Genomic DNA, 12,633 nt, shown 5'->3' with positions numbered 1-12,633 from the left:
ATATAAAAGAATAAAGGATTGATTCTGTGAATCTTGTCTAGTTTGGGATACGAATCAGATTCAGGCCATTAACTTTTAAAATTTTAGGTTCTTTGTAAGATCCTATATTTCTTTGCCAGTATCCTGATTATATACACTGGCTGGACCTGTGCCCATTACATGTTCAAATATGTTCCCTTCTTAAAAGAACTCTCACTTGGATTAGACATTTTATTATATATAGTCATTCATATATACATATATTTATTAATACATATTTATTCATATTTTATGTTGTTGTTATATGCTTTCAAGTCCTATATGGCTATTCATTTTGGAATAGTGAGTAATATTTTCTTTGCATATATATGTCCCACAAGAATATGTCTTCAAGAATATAAAATTTTATTTTCAATATTTTTAATAGATGCTTAGGGAGGCTATTTTTTAAAATTGATACATATTTCCCAATTTTGAGGTTGAATTACATTTGGATTGTTTTTCATATTTGTATACATAATATTGATATATTATCAGGTTCATTTATGTTATCCATTCTTTGTTGATCAGTGACTAAGCATTCTAGCTAAGTCTAAATTCTCACTTCATTTAAATTAAATACAATTTTTCCCCTCTTCACTTCATCTTAAGATCTTAAAACATTTACCTTGATCACCCTTTTGGCAATTTTTGTTGTTGTTGCTTTTTTAAAGGGTGGGATGATTTTTTTTTTGGCGGGGGGTGGTGGTTAATACATGTTATGTCAATTTTCCTGAAATGGCTGTAAAAAGCACTCAAGCCTCCCACTTTGAAAATGATCTCCTGAAGCCATCTTTCTTCTAGCTACTTTCTCTTTCCCTATGGTTTGTAAGGAATGTTGTCCTGATAGAAACTGAAGTGCCTAGATCAAAGCTAACAGTGGAGGGAAACAAAGGTCCTTCTGCTCTGCACATTCTTTGATAAGAACTGGAAGGGGAATTTAAAAATAAAAACAAAAAGTTGTCATTTTGCAGTATCATAAAAGAATTGAGAACAAATGCAACAAATAATCTATAACCCTTTGAAAGCTAACAGATACATCATAGCATGAACTTTTATGGGTAACAACCTGCCTCTGATGAAATAGGCTACAGTCTACGAAAGCTCATGCTATAGTCAGTTTATTACTTTTTAAAGTGCTACAAAACTTGACTTCCACAGCTACCCTTCTGGAAATCAGAAGAAATGCTACTTTAGCAAACCAGTTAGTAAGAGGTAGATGTCCACATCTGAAGCCAAATATTTTATAATAAAAACTGCCATTATGGTCTTTTAATGCAGCATTTTTTATTTTATTTATTTTATCTTTGCCAGGACTGGGCACAGCACAAAAGAACACTTGTTTTATATGTATGACCATGTTTTCATGCTACATGCTTTTGCAGTGAATGTTAAGTGCCACAGGGACAATTTGGTAAAGAATGGGAGATTTTGTTAATTCAAAACAAGTTTGTGCCATTTAAATGCCTGTAGCTATTAGACGTCACAGTTAATAATAAAAATAAAGCATGCCAGAATCTACACTTTGTTCCCTACAGCCTATAATAGCTTTTATGTCAGCATCAATATGGAGAAGGGTGAATAAGCAGTAGCAGAAAAAAATTTATCATGCGATTAGCATAATCATTAGAAATTACCTCTCGGTGGAAAAATCACTCTCTGTTTTTAAGGTGATGATGTAGGTTGGTTTTCTACTGAATTGCTTGATTTTATTTCTCTGTAGTGTTATTTATGTGCCTATTGAATCGACTGACTTACAACAGAATAGTTCTAGATACATCACTGAACATGATGATAAAGCAGAAGATTATCCCAGTCACCTTCATGGAATCTCTATTTTTGTTTGCAGCATTTATACAATTGCTTCAAAAGAAATACAGGGCACAAATAGGGGTTTAATGACTAACAGCACAAACTTGTGAATGTTCATGTTTTAGGACGCAGTTAAATGGACAAGTATATCACAGAAAGTGACACCATTGTTATAAGGTTACATGCCAGTGGATCCCAAGGAATATCTCACTGCTGATGTAAATAGCATGAAAGCCATGTAATTTTAACATCAAATGTAGGACTGGATTTAATTTGAACCCTAAGCTTTCAAAGACCTTACCTCTGGCATCTATGCCAATAAAAAACAGGTTTAAGCTAAAATATTCCCAGTGAGTTCAATTTTTTGAATATTTCGAATACATTTCCTTGGAGCTTTCCCCTTGTCCAAAGGAAATGTTCTCTGAGAAGCTATACAACTGTACACATACAACTCTGCACAATGGCTGTAAGTGTAGGCAACGAGTCTTGACAAAAAAGTCTAAGAGGAGGACAAAAAGTTTTTATTTCTAATGCTGAGTAGTGTATCATGTAGTCTGATTATAACATGTTTTCTGAATATAAAGTCATTATAAGGAAAGACTAGTATTAGGAATTATGCTCAAACATCTGCAACATAAATTCCAATCACATGTGGAAGAGAAATCCCAGAGGTGCAAGTGGGTTTCAGGAAAGAAAGAGGCACTAGGGATGACACTGCAAACATACAATAGTTAATGGAGAGTACAAAGGAATTACAGGGGGGAAAATCACCATGTGCTTTATAGACTACAGTAAAGCATTTGACAACAAGTTATGGATGGCTCTTAAGGTCATGGGAGTGTCACTACATCTGATAGTCCTGATGAGAAATCTATACTTAAGACAAGAGGCTACTGTCATAAAAGAATTAAGAGAAACAGAAAGGTTCTCAATTGGCAAAGGGGCCGGGCAAGGTTGTACTGTATCGCCCTATTTGTTCATACTTGTATGCAGAAAATATCACAAGAATGGCATGTGTAGACTTGGAAGAAGGAAGCGTGAAGTTAGGAGGAAGGAACATCAACCATCTTAGATATGAAGAAGACACCATGTTACTAACAGAAAGCATCATAGGCTTGGTGCTAAGTAAGATCAAAGAAGAAAGTGCAAAGGAACATAAAGAAAACAAAAATAATGACCATGGGAAAAAGACATAAATTCAACCTAGACAATGAAGAAACTGAAATAGTTAAACAGTTCCCATATCTAGGATCAAACATTCATCAGGATGGTGACTGCAATCAAGAAATAAGAAGAAGACTAGGGATGGTAAGGGAAGCTATGCAGGAACTAGATAAGATACTAAAGAGTAAAGACATACAACTGAACACTAAAATCAGAATCATCCAACCCATTATATTCCTCATCATAATGACAGATGTGAGAGCTGGACTGTGAAAAAAGCAGATAAGAAGAAAATCAACTCATTTGAAATGTGGTGCTTGAAAAGAGTGCTGAGAATACTGTAGACAGCCAAAAAGACAAACAGATGGATTCTAGAGCAAAATCATACTCTTGGGAAGCCCAGATGACAAATCTGAGACTTTTGTACTTTGTACACATAATGAGAAGGTATGATTCACTAGAAAAGTCAATAATGCTAAGAAAAGTACAGGCAGTAGAAAGAGGAATACTACACACCAGATAGGTAGACTCAATTAGGGAAGTCACCACCTTGAATTCGCAGAACCTAAACAGAGTGATGGAGGACAGGGACCTCTCATCCACAGGGTCGCCATGAGTTGGAGTCAACTTGAAGGCAGCTAACAACAGCGAGGAGGAGGAGGAGGAGGAGGAAAGAATGGGAACCCCATAGCTTCATCCTCTGCTACAGATTTCGTCATATTCAGGGGTTATTATGAATTGATATCAAATATCTGCATCCGTTTCTGGATTGGTGTGTGTGTGTTTTAATGGTATATGCTTTAATGTGGTTTTATTTATTTTTTCTGATTGTTTAATTGTGTTTTAGGTATTTTAACAATTTTTAAAAAATCATTGTAAGCCACTTTTGAGTCCAATTTGGGGGTGGGGGTGGGATGATGGTGATAATAATTAACATCACTCATCAAATGAAAAGAAACACTCTCTCATGTTGACCCATAATGCTCTCTAAAATGAAGAACAAGATACACAGTAAAGGCCTCCTTGTGAATCCTCTTCTGTGGTAGCCAGCATCATGTGTGCTATATTTTGGAAATCTCCCAAAATTCCATCAAGCGAGGAATAGCTGATAAAGGCCACAGTTTCAACACAAAAATAGATCTGTTAATAGCACTGAAGTTCAACTGAGGGACAGGAAAGGTAGTATCAAACTGTTGTGTGGATAACTCTTTTCTGCCAGATATTGGAAATAAATGTTGCTTTCAATTCAGTCAACCATACCATTCAGCCTTCTTAAAGTTATACTTTGTGTGTTGCAGAATTGTTTGGTAACAAAAGGAATGTGATGAGTGTGTACCTCTCTTGATCCACAGAGAGATCTCAAGAGAAAATTGTCCAAGACCCAATTGTTTGTTCTGTTCCTGCCAGAAGAAATGGGAACAGGGAATACCACTCCTTGGAGATGTCAATCAAGCTTCAAAATCTGTCCCATAAAACCAAGTCCAGATGGTGTAGAGACTTGTAGGGAAACCTTCATCACAATAGCAACTAGCACAATATTGGATTTGGGCCAATGGAGCCGAACTCATGAAGAAACCATCTCTATGAAAAGAAGATTCCCATTGTGGCTCCCATGTCAGTAAGTCAGTGAAGCCACTCTGAGTTTCATATGAACTTTAAAGTAGCTATAAAAGTGTTGAACACTGTTTTAGTAAGTTTTCTTTGCTGCCATAGTATTAAATTTGTTAAATATTACTGTCTGCAATATTATTATTTTAATGGCTTGTAAGATTTTATCATTGCATTACCCATTGATGTGTAATCTACCTGAACATTTCAATAGGTATTCAAAAATCTATTCAATAAATCATTTTTCTCTCTTTAACCATCTAGTATAACAAATGAGACAGATACTTTCTTCTCTTTTGTAATTAAGATGCAGGAACTCTTTAAATAAGAAGAAATCCTCACTTTCCTGGGAAATTGCAATCTGAATCAATGTCAGATGTCTGTGGACCTTGATTCAGGTTGCACACACCTATAAATAAAATATTCTGCAAGTGGTTTTGAATAATTTCAGGTTTTAACCAAGCACTTAATACTAACCTAAAGGAATTCCATTTTTGTTCGTATGTAAATGGATAACATTTCATTGAACTCTACACTCAGATTCAATGTCTCTTGTCTGAATAAATAATTGAATAATTGGAACAAATGCAACACAGAAGGTCAGTGACTCAAATGAGAAACAAATGAAAACTACAATCTTCTAATAATAATAATAATAACAACAACAATATAATAAAATTTTATTTATATACCGCCGTTCCGGAGATCAAGGCGGTTAACAGCATATTAAAACACAATATAACATCGTCAACAACCATAAAAACTCCCCCTGACACGCTCCCCCTGTCCATGCCCAGACGGAGATCATCAACTAAGGCGACCATGGCAGTCTCAACTCCATAGCCCGCCCGGAAGCCAGTTTGAAATGGGTCCAGAAAATCGGTGTCATCTAAGATCGACTGAAGCTGGAAGGCGACTGCTCTCTCGATCACCTTCCCTAAGAAAGGTAGCAGCGAGATGGGTCTATAATTATTATGAAGCAGGGGGTCTAAGGAGGGCTTCTTTAGCAGGGGTTTAACCACTGCTAATTTTAATTTAGATGGAAACTGACCCTCACTTAGAGATGTATTGATTATGTGATGCAACATTAGTCGCACCACATCTCCCCCCTGAGCTGCCAACCACGAGGGACAGGGATCAAGAGAGCAAGTCGTCCTCCTAACACTTCGGAGGTTCTTGTCCACTTCATCGGTACTAACAAACTCAAAGTGATCCAGTATAACAGGGACCACGGACGCTTCGGACACCTCTCCTATAGGATCTGCACAAAAACTGGCGTCGAGATCAGCCCTTACCCGAGAGATTTTATCCGCAAAGAAGTTGTTAAAATCGTCGCAGCAGGCTTTAGATGGCTCCAAGATAGGACTCAGGGTGGGAGGGAGCCGAGTTAGCTCCCTCACAACCCTGAACAGCTCTGCCGGACACGACTCTGCGGACGCAATACGTGCAGCATAGAAGGAGTTCTTTGCTGCACGTATTGCCACTCCATAAGCTCTTAAATGAGAGCGAAGGAGTGTCCTGTCAGACAAGCGCTGATGTCTACGCCATTTATGCTCTAGTTGTTGCACGACCCGCTTCCTTGCCCTGAGATCTTCCGTATACCAGGGTTGTTTATTGGAAGCAGGCCGGAAAGGACGCTTGGGAGCGATACTGTGTATAGCTTATCACACGATGTTGCTGTTAACGTGAAATAACACGAAATTAAACCGAAGTTAAACCAGAGAAAAATGGCAGCTTTTACTTTTGGGAAATTCTGAAAGTAAAAAGGTGGTGTTTTTCTCCAGTTTAACTTTGGTTTAATTTTGCATCATTTCACTTTAGCACCAATTTGGTGTGATAAACATCCCGAATTTGCAAGTTCTGTTTACATTTGAAATTAATTTAACTCTCCTTTAAATCCCGTTTTTCCACGGGACCTCACTAGTGTGATAAAGCCCATTGTTTTACAGAAATATTAGGAACACATGCTTCTCCTTCAAAGCAAGCCACATGCTTCTCAGCTATCTTATCAGTTTTAACCTGGTGTTGGGGTGATGGATGTAAATAATATTCACATATTTTCTCTCCCATGTCAAGAGAAAAGCTGTTGACTTTTTTGGTTTTTAAAAAGTTATTATCACAAAAAGCTTGGAGTTGGTCAAAAAGACTTGGGCTTGCACATTAAAGATTTCCCAAAGAATACACAGTTGTTCTGCATGAACAATTTTTTCACAAAAAACAATTTCCCAGATACAATAATAAAAAATTCACAAAATGTCTCATAATCATAACCAGCAGAAAGAATTTTTAGAACTATTCACCTACAATAACAAAAACAACATTTTATAGTACATTATTTTGTAATATATTATAAACTCTGTGTGAGAGTGTGTCACTCTGTGTATGTGTTACAGCAACACATCACCTACAATCTTATTTATGTGACTGAATGCAGACATAGATATGAAGGATGCCATCTGCAGTACAGAGGGAAAACAACCACTGACCTGCATATATATGTTTCAAGTATTACAAGTGTACTATCTTGACCAGGAAACTTGAGCAAGAAGTGACCAAACATTTTAATTCTGAACACAACAGCTTTTTTTTTATTTTGTTGATGTTTAACAGAGCTCCCATCTCCTTTAAACACTTTGTATTAATGGGAAATTTTCTGGATTCATAGACTTAAGATCTTAATATTGCATGTTCTTGGCCTATCAGCATGGTGAAGTAGTTACGTGTTGGACCATGATTCTGGAGAGCAGAATTTGAATCCTTGCTTGGCCATGAAAACCCAGTGGGTGATCTTGGGCAAGTCACACTCTCTCAGCCTCAGAAAAAAGAAATGACAACCCCTCTCTATAGAAACATGTCAAAAACCCATGAAAAGTGCACCTTAGAGTCACCCTAAGGTGGAAATGACTTCAAGACACACAACTCACACACTTAGGCTACAGGACAATTGTTACCATCATCCACTTAAGAATGCTGACAAGAAAGTGTTCTAAACTGCCACCTTGGAAATAACTCATTTTTGTTTTGGGCAACCAAAGAAGGAAGAAGCTGAAAGGTTTTGCTGATTCTCCAATTGAAAATTTTGCTTGCAGGTTATAACACAATCTAGAAAAAATACTTCTTCACTTCTATGTTTCTTAATTGTTAAGATATACCTTGTCTTTTCACCCAATAAACATCAAAATGAAATATCAACACACCAAGCTCTTAGAATCATAGAATCATAGAATCATAGAGTTGGAAGAGACCACTAGGGCCATCCAGTCCAACCCCCTGCCATGCAGGAAATCCAATTCAAAGCATCCCTGACAGATGGCCATCCAGCCTCTGTTTAAAGACCTCCAAGGAAGGAGACTTGTTATAATACCTCTGTTCCCGAAACATGGTAAATGGGGAAAGAGGAGAAAGGCAGGATGCCCTGATTCCTAGAGGCTTGATACTTGGATGAACACTGAAAGAAACACCACATGTGAATTCCTTACACCTTCTATTGCCATCTGCTGTCTATTCAGGAAATACTATTTATTGATATTTGCAGGAGCCCCTTTTTTATTCCAGTTTTTCCCCCTTTGCATAGAAGAATGCAATATAATCTAGCAGATTATGTTATGCTAAACTACAAATAAAGAATTCATGTTTGGATATCTTTACAAGCTAAACTTGCCTATAGAATAGGGTGAAGAACTCAAAAGGATCTCATGGGTGGGTTTTTGTTTGTTTGCTTTTTGTTTTTTGGACTCAAGAAGACATTCCACTATATTGTATGTGAAATATATTGGGTATATTTTTGATAGCTTTGTAATTCAGAGTTATTTGTTTTACTTTAGTCCTGGATAACCCCTCCCCTGCCCCAATAGTGCTTGCTCCTTTCTCTTGGTAGCAGAGAACTTTCCCTCTTCTCTCTTAGGTCAATAGTTCTCCCATCCTTCTGCATTTCCTACAGGGCTTTATCCACCATCATCTCAGTGTCTTCCCCCTTACTTCCATTCCTACATCCCCTGAAGAGCTGAACCATAAGCAGAATCCCGAAATAACATTGGAGTTGTGCAGTAAGATCAGATGTGAAGATAAAAAATAGCAGTCAAGACTAAAGAATAAAACAAAGTCAAAAAGCAAACCAAGAAGCAAAGTCAAGATTTAAGGCCAATAAAAGAATACATGAATGTGCCAGATAGGAATACCTCATTGCTCAGACAAAGTTTAACTGAGGAGGAAGCCCATTTATATTACTTCCTGCCTAGAGGAAATTACCCATATTTAATATAGTAAAATTTAAAATGAATATATCAAAGCTTTTAACCAAAAGCAGCCTAAAAAACCCACACCCACACCCACACCCTGCATTGTCATTAGAAACAGAGGCGGGATACAAACGGGCAGGGGAAGAAGTCTTGGAGGTGTATTCTGCTGAATATGGAGCCTCCAGACCGCCCGCCCCGGGGGCGTGGCTCAGGAGATGGGGCTTCCACATGGGGGGCAGTGAAGATGCCTCACCTGGGGCCGTTTCTGACCCGCAGTTTCCAAACCGCCACCTCGGAGGACGCTGCAAAGAGAGAGGCAGCTTCCTCACGGGCGGCCAAAAACGGGGCTTTTTTTTTCCTTTGCCGGCTGGCGGATGCGCAGCTGCGCAGCTGCAGCGCTAAGCAGCAGCGGCAGAAAGCCTATGGACACATTTAAAGTGCCCAAGCCCCTTTAAAACTTTTTTCCCCGCTCTGCCCAAGAACAATGGTGGTCTGCTGCCAGCTGGTGATCAGCTGGTGTTGGCATCCTTGCCCGCTTGCACTTTGCCAGTGTCACCAGCATCATGGATGCCTCCTCTCCTTTGGTCCCCGCGCTCCTGCTGAATCTGCAATGCACAGCCACAGCTGTCGCCGCTGCCACCGCTGTCCCCCTGCCATCCCCCATCACCTCCCTTGTACATATGTAAATATTTACAGTTTTAGGGGGTTTTATTGTTAGGTGAAAATGGCACAGGAATGTGTGTAGGGGCTCACTTTAAAGTCCAAACTTTCCAAGCAGCGCATGCGTACATGTTGCTCTAGGGTTAGGGTTAGGGTTAGGGTTAGGGTTACGAGTCTTAAAATGCACTGCAGCTGTGCTGCAGCTTCCACACCTGCATGGCAGCTGACGCTGCAATTAAAGCCTGACTGCAAACTGCGCATGTTCCAGGACCCCGACTCATTATGCGACGCAGCAGACACGGAGCTTTTAAATGGGCAACTTAAATTAGCGGCGTAGCAATTCTGACGTACCGGTGCAGCAGCTTACAGATGGAGCTGCGCAGCTGCGCATCAAACGGAAAAGAACCGGAGAAAAGCAGCACCTTTTTAATGCCGCCTCTTCCCGCTTGGGGCGTGCGGGGGGCGTGTTCATGGCGGCATTCAGGTAAGGCCCGTCTGAAGGCTCTACCTTCATGACGTCATGAATACACCCCTTTTTGCCCGTCTGTATCCCGCCAGAGAGAAATTATATATAGTACAAAGTCTGTCTATTGTACAAAGGAGGTAAAGAATGTCTCCCTCCACAGTGATCACAAGAGGAATATGCAGGTATAATGTGATACACATTGAGTCTCCCTTGTCCAGAATTCTGAAATACTCCAAAATCCAAAATTGTCCACACGGGTGGCTGAGACAGTGACACCTTAGCTTTCTGATAGTTCAATGTACACAAGCTTTATTTCATGTACAAAATTATTAAAAATATTTTGTATAAAATTACCTTCAGGCTACTTGTATAAGGCGTATGGCAAACATAAATACATTTCAGATTTAGATTTGGGTCCCATCTCCTAGATATCTCATGATGTATGTACAAATCTTCCAAAATCCAAAAAAATCCAAAAGACCTCTAGTCCAAATCATTTCAGATAAGGGATGCCAACTTGTTTTATAACTGTTTATGTCACCAACAGGATTCTAGCCTATGAAGAAATTCTCCATGCAAATCAGAATCACTATTCTTCTGCATTGCAGTCCACACAGGGAACCCTCCGCAGATACTATCGGCATGTCAGATACAACATTTCCCTGTGATGAAAGCAGCAATGGAGTCCATTGGCTTCTAGGGTAGGGCTTTCATTGCAGATTTTAAATTAGTTATCCAGGTCCAGCACTTTGGATAGCTTAATTGTAATATGTAATAAAGCCTATAAGAGATTCATTGTGCTCCTGTGGAGAACATACACTTAGTGAATACCTCAATAAGGTCACAGGGGCAGAGAAAGAGAGGGTTCCATCTAATAATTTTATACTGTTTGTACTTCAATGCTTTTAATTGTTTTAAAACGTTTATTGTAAAGGTTTATTTGGAATATGTTTTGTATTTGTGGAAGAAAGGGGGCACAAAAATGAAATAAATAAAACAATCCAACAAAAACCACCGCTGTACGAAAAAAATTGTCATACTGAACTCCTGTTATAAATGCATGACAGTATTGCTTTTGTCCAGGAGTCAATAAATCATCTTTTAAAATAGCCAATTTTATGAAATAAAGCTGAAGGAAAAAGAGGGATGGCTAATTGCAAGCATTCCTTGATGAATTACCTAGTGGTGTGTGCTAAATCTCTGTGGGTCTTGATCCCACCCAAAATCTACCTTCTCCTCTTATTTATTTCTCTGGGGGTTAAAGGACATGGGGCTAATTAAGGCGCCAACTGAATGAAAGAGAAAATCATTCAAGGTAAAGACCTGAGGTTTTACACACTTTCTGCATCTCTGCCTGGTACAACCTAATCTTTCCTTCTTCTTCTTCTTCTTCTTCTTCTTTAAACACAACCACTACGAAGGGGTGGAAGGGAGAAAGCGAGAGAGCGAGAGCACTAATCTTGTCACGGTCAGGGAGGCTGAAATTGCCATGCAGTGCTGGGCAAAATGCTACATATTTGTAATTTAGCCAATAAGAAATTCCTTAAGCCTCTCCTGAATGGCAGGAATGTCTCTGGCTTGTCACTTTCAATCCAGTCAATTCTACAGGTTAAGCCTCTAAAAAATTAATAATAATAAGGCTCCCTAAAATGGCCCCAGTTGTCCCATCTGAAAAGAGTTTAAAGAAGACAATGATGACACAGTAGTGCAAGTAGGTATCATCAAATATGTTTGGCGTTAAGTGGCAGCGTGATGTAGTAGTTATAGGCTGAGGGAGATGGAGGTTCCATTTCTCACTTGGCCTTCAGGTTCAGCAGGTGACACTGGGTCTAACCTACTTCACAGGATTGTTGTGACAATGAGAAAGGGACAGCATATACACCATCCTGATGTTCTCAGAGAAGAGGCAGGCAAAAATACAATAAAGTGAGACTGTAAGTAATCATGAGTATAATCCACAATAACATTTGAATTGGTTGATATAATGGAATAAAGACTCTTTAGAAAGCTGAGCAACAAAAATGGAATGGGTGGGTGCAAGGTGTCGCCATTCTTCTATAGCAGCCACATACAGGATGAACCTGACCCAATTTCCAAAAATATAGTAGGTGTTCCCAAGGTCATTTGAGGGCACAGTAGCTTCAAGGGGCCATTTTTGAACCCCAAACCAATTAAACCATTTTATTTCATGTCCATGTCCAATTACCTGCATCAAAGAGAAGGAAACAGCCAGGTGTTGAGAAACAATGTTTTGTTTTGCTCTGCTTTTATTTTGATTTATGTCCCACTTCTCCCCCAACATGGAGCCCAAGGTGACTAACAACAAGGCCAAAACAAGATAAAGCAAAAACAAACAAGCTATCATATCAAAGCGCCATTCATTTTTTACAGTATAAAATCATTGTTGAAAAATCAGATATCCATGCTACAATCTGAAGAAAACTTACTAAAAATCAATGTTTCCTATTTACTGACAATGCTGTTTAAAATTGGCAACAGAAGTTCTTTTGATTTCCTAAAGCATTTCAAATGCTATTGGCCGATGGCACATTGTCACCCGGCTGCTCACAAGTCTTCCTTGTCTTGCTATGACAACCGGCACTCCCATCTGCTTGCTTCACCCCCTGCTATTCCCGTCATATGATGCTCCTTGCATAACTCCCCCAT

At 39.0% G+C, this 12,633-nt stretch overlaps 1 protein-coding gene across 5 annotated transcripts in view; it reads right to left on the bottom strand.

Moving 5' to 3' along the window:
* The window catches only part of MITF (melanocyte inducing transcription factor), a 204,435-nt gene that overhangs the window by 34,947 nt on the left and 156,855 nt on the right, over positions 1 to 12,633 (bottom strand). The gene's annotated exons all lie outside the window — the stretch shown is intronic.

This window comes from Sceloporus occidentalis, unplaced genomic scaffold, assembly GCF_023333645.1.
Source record: "Sceloporus occidentalis isolate IW3139 unplaced genomic scaffold, rSceOcc1.0.p SCAF_1, whole genome shotgun sequence".
NCBI lineage: Eukaryota > Metazoa > Chordata > Lepidosauria > Squamata > Phrynosomatidae > Sceloporus > Sceloporus occidentalis.
The sequence above is the reverse complement of the archived record's forward strand: the minus strand, read 5'-3'. Positions and strand labels throughout refer to the sequence as shown.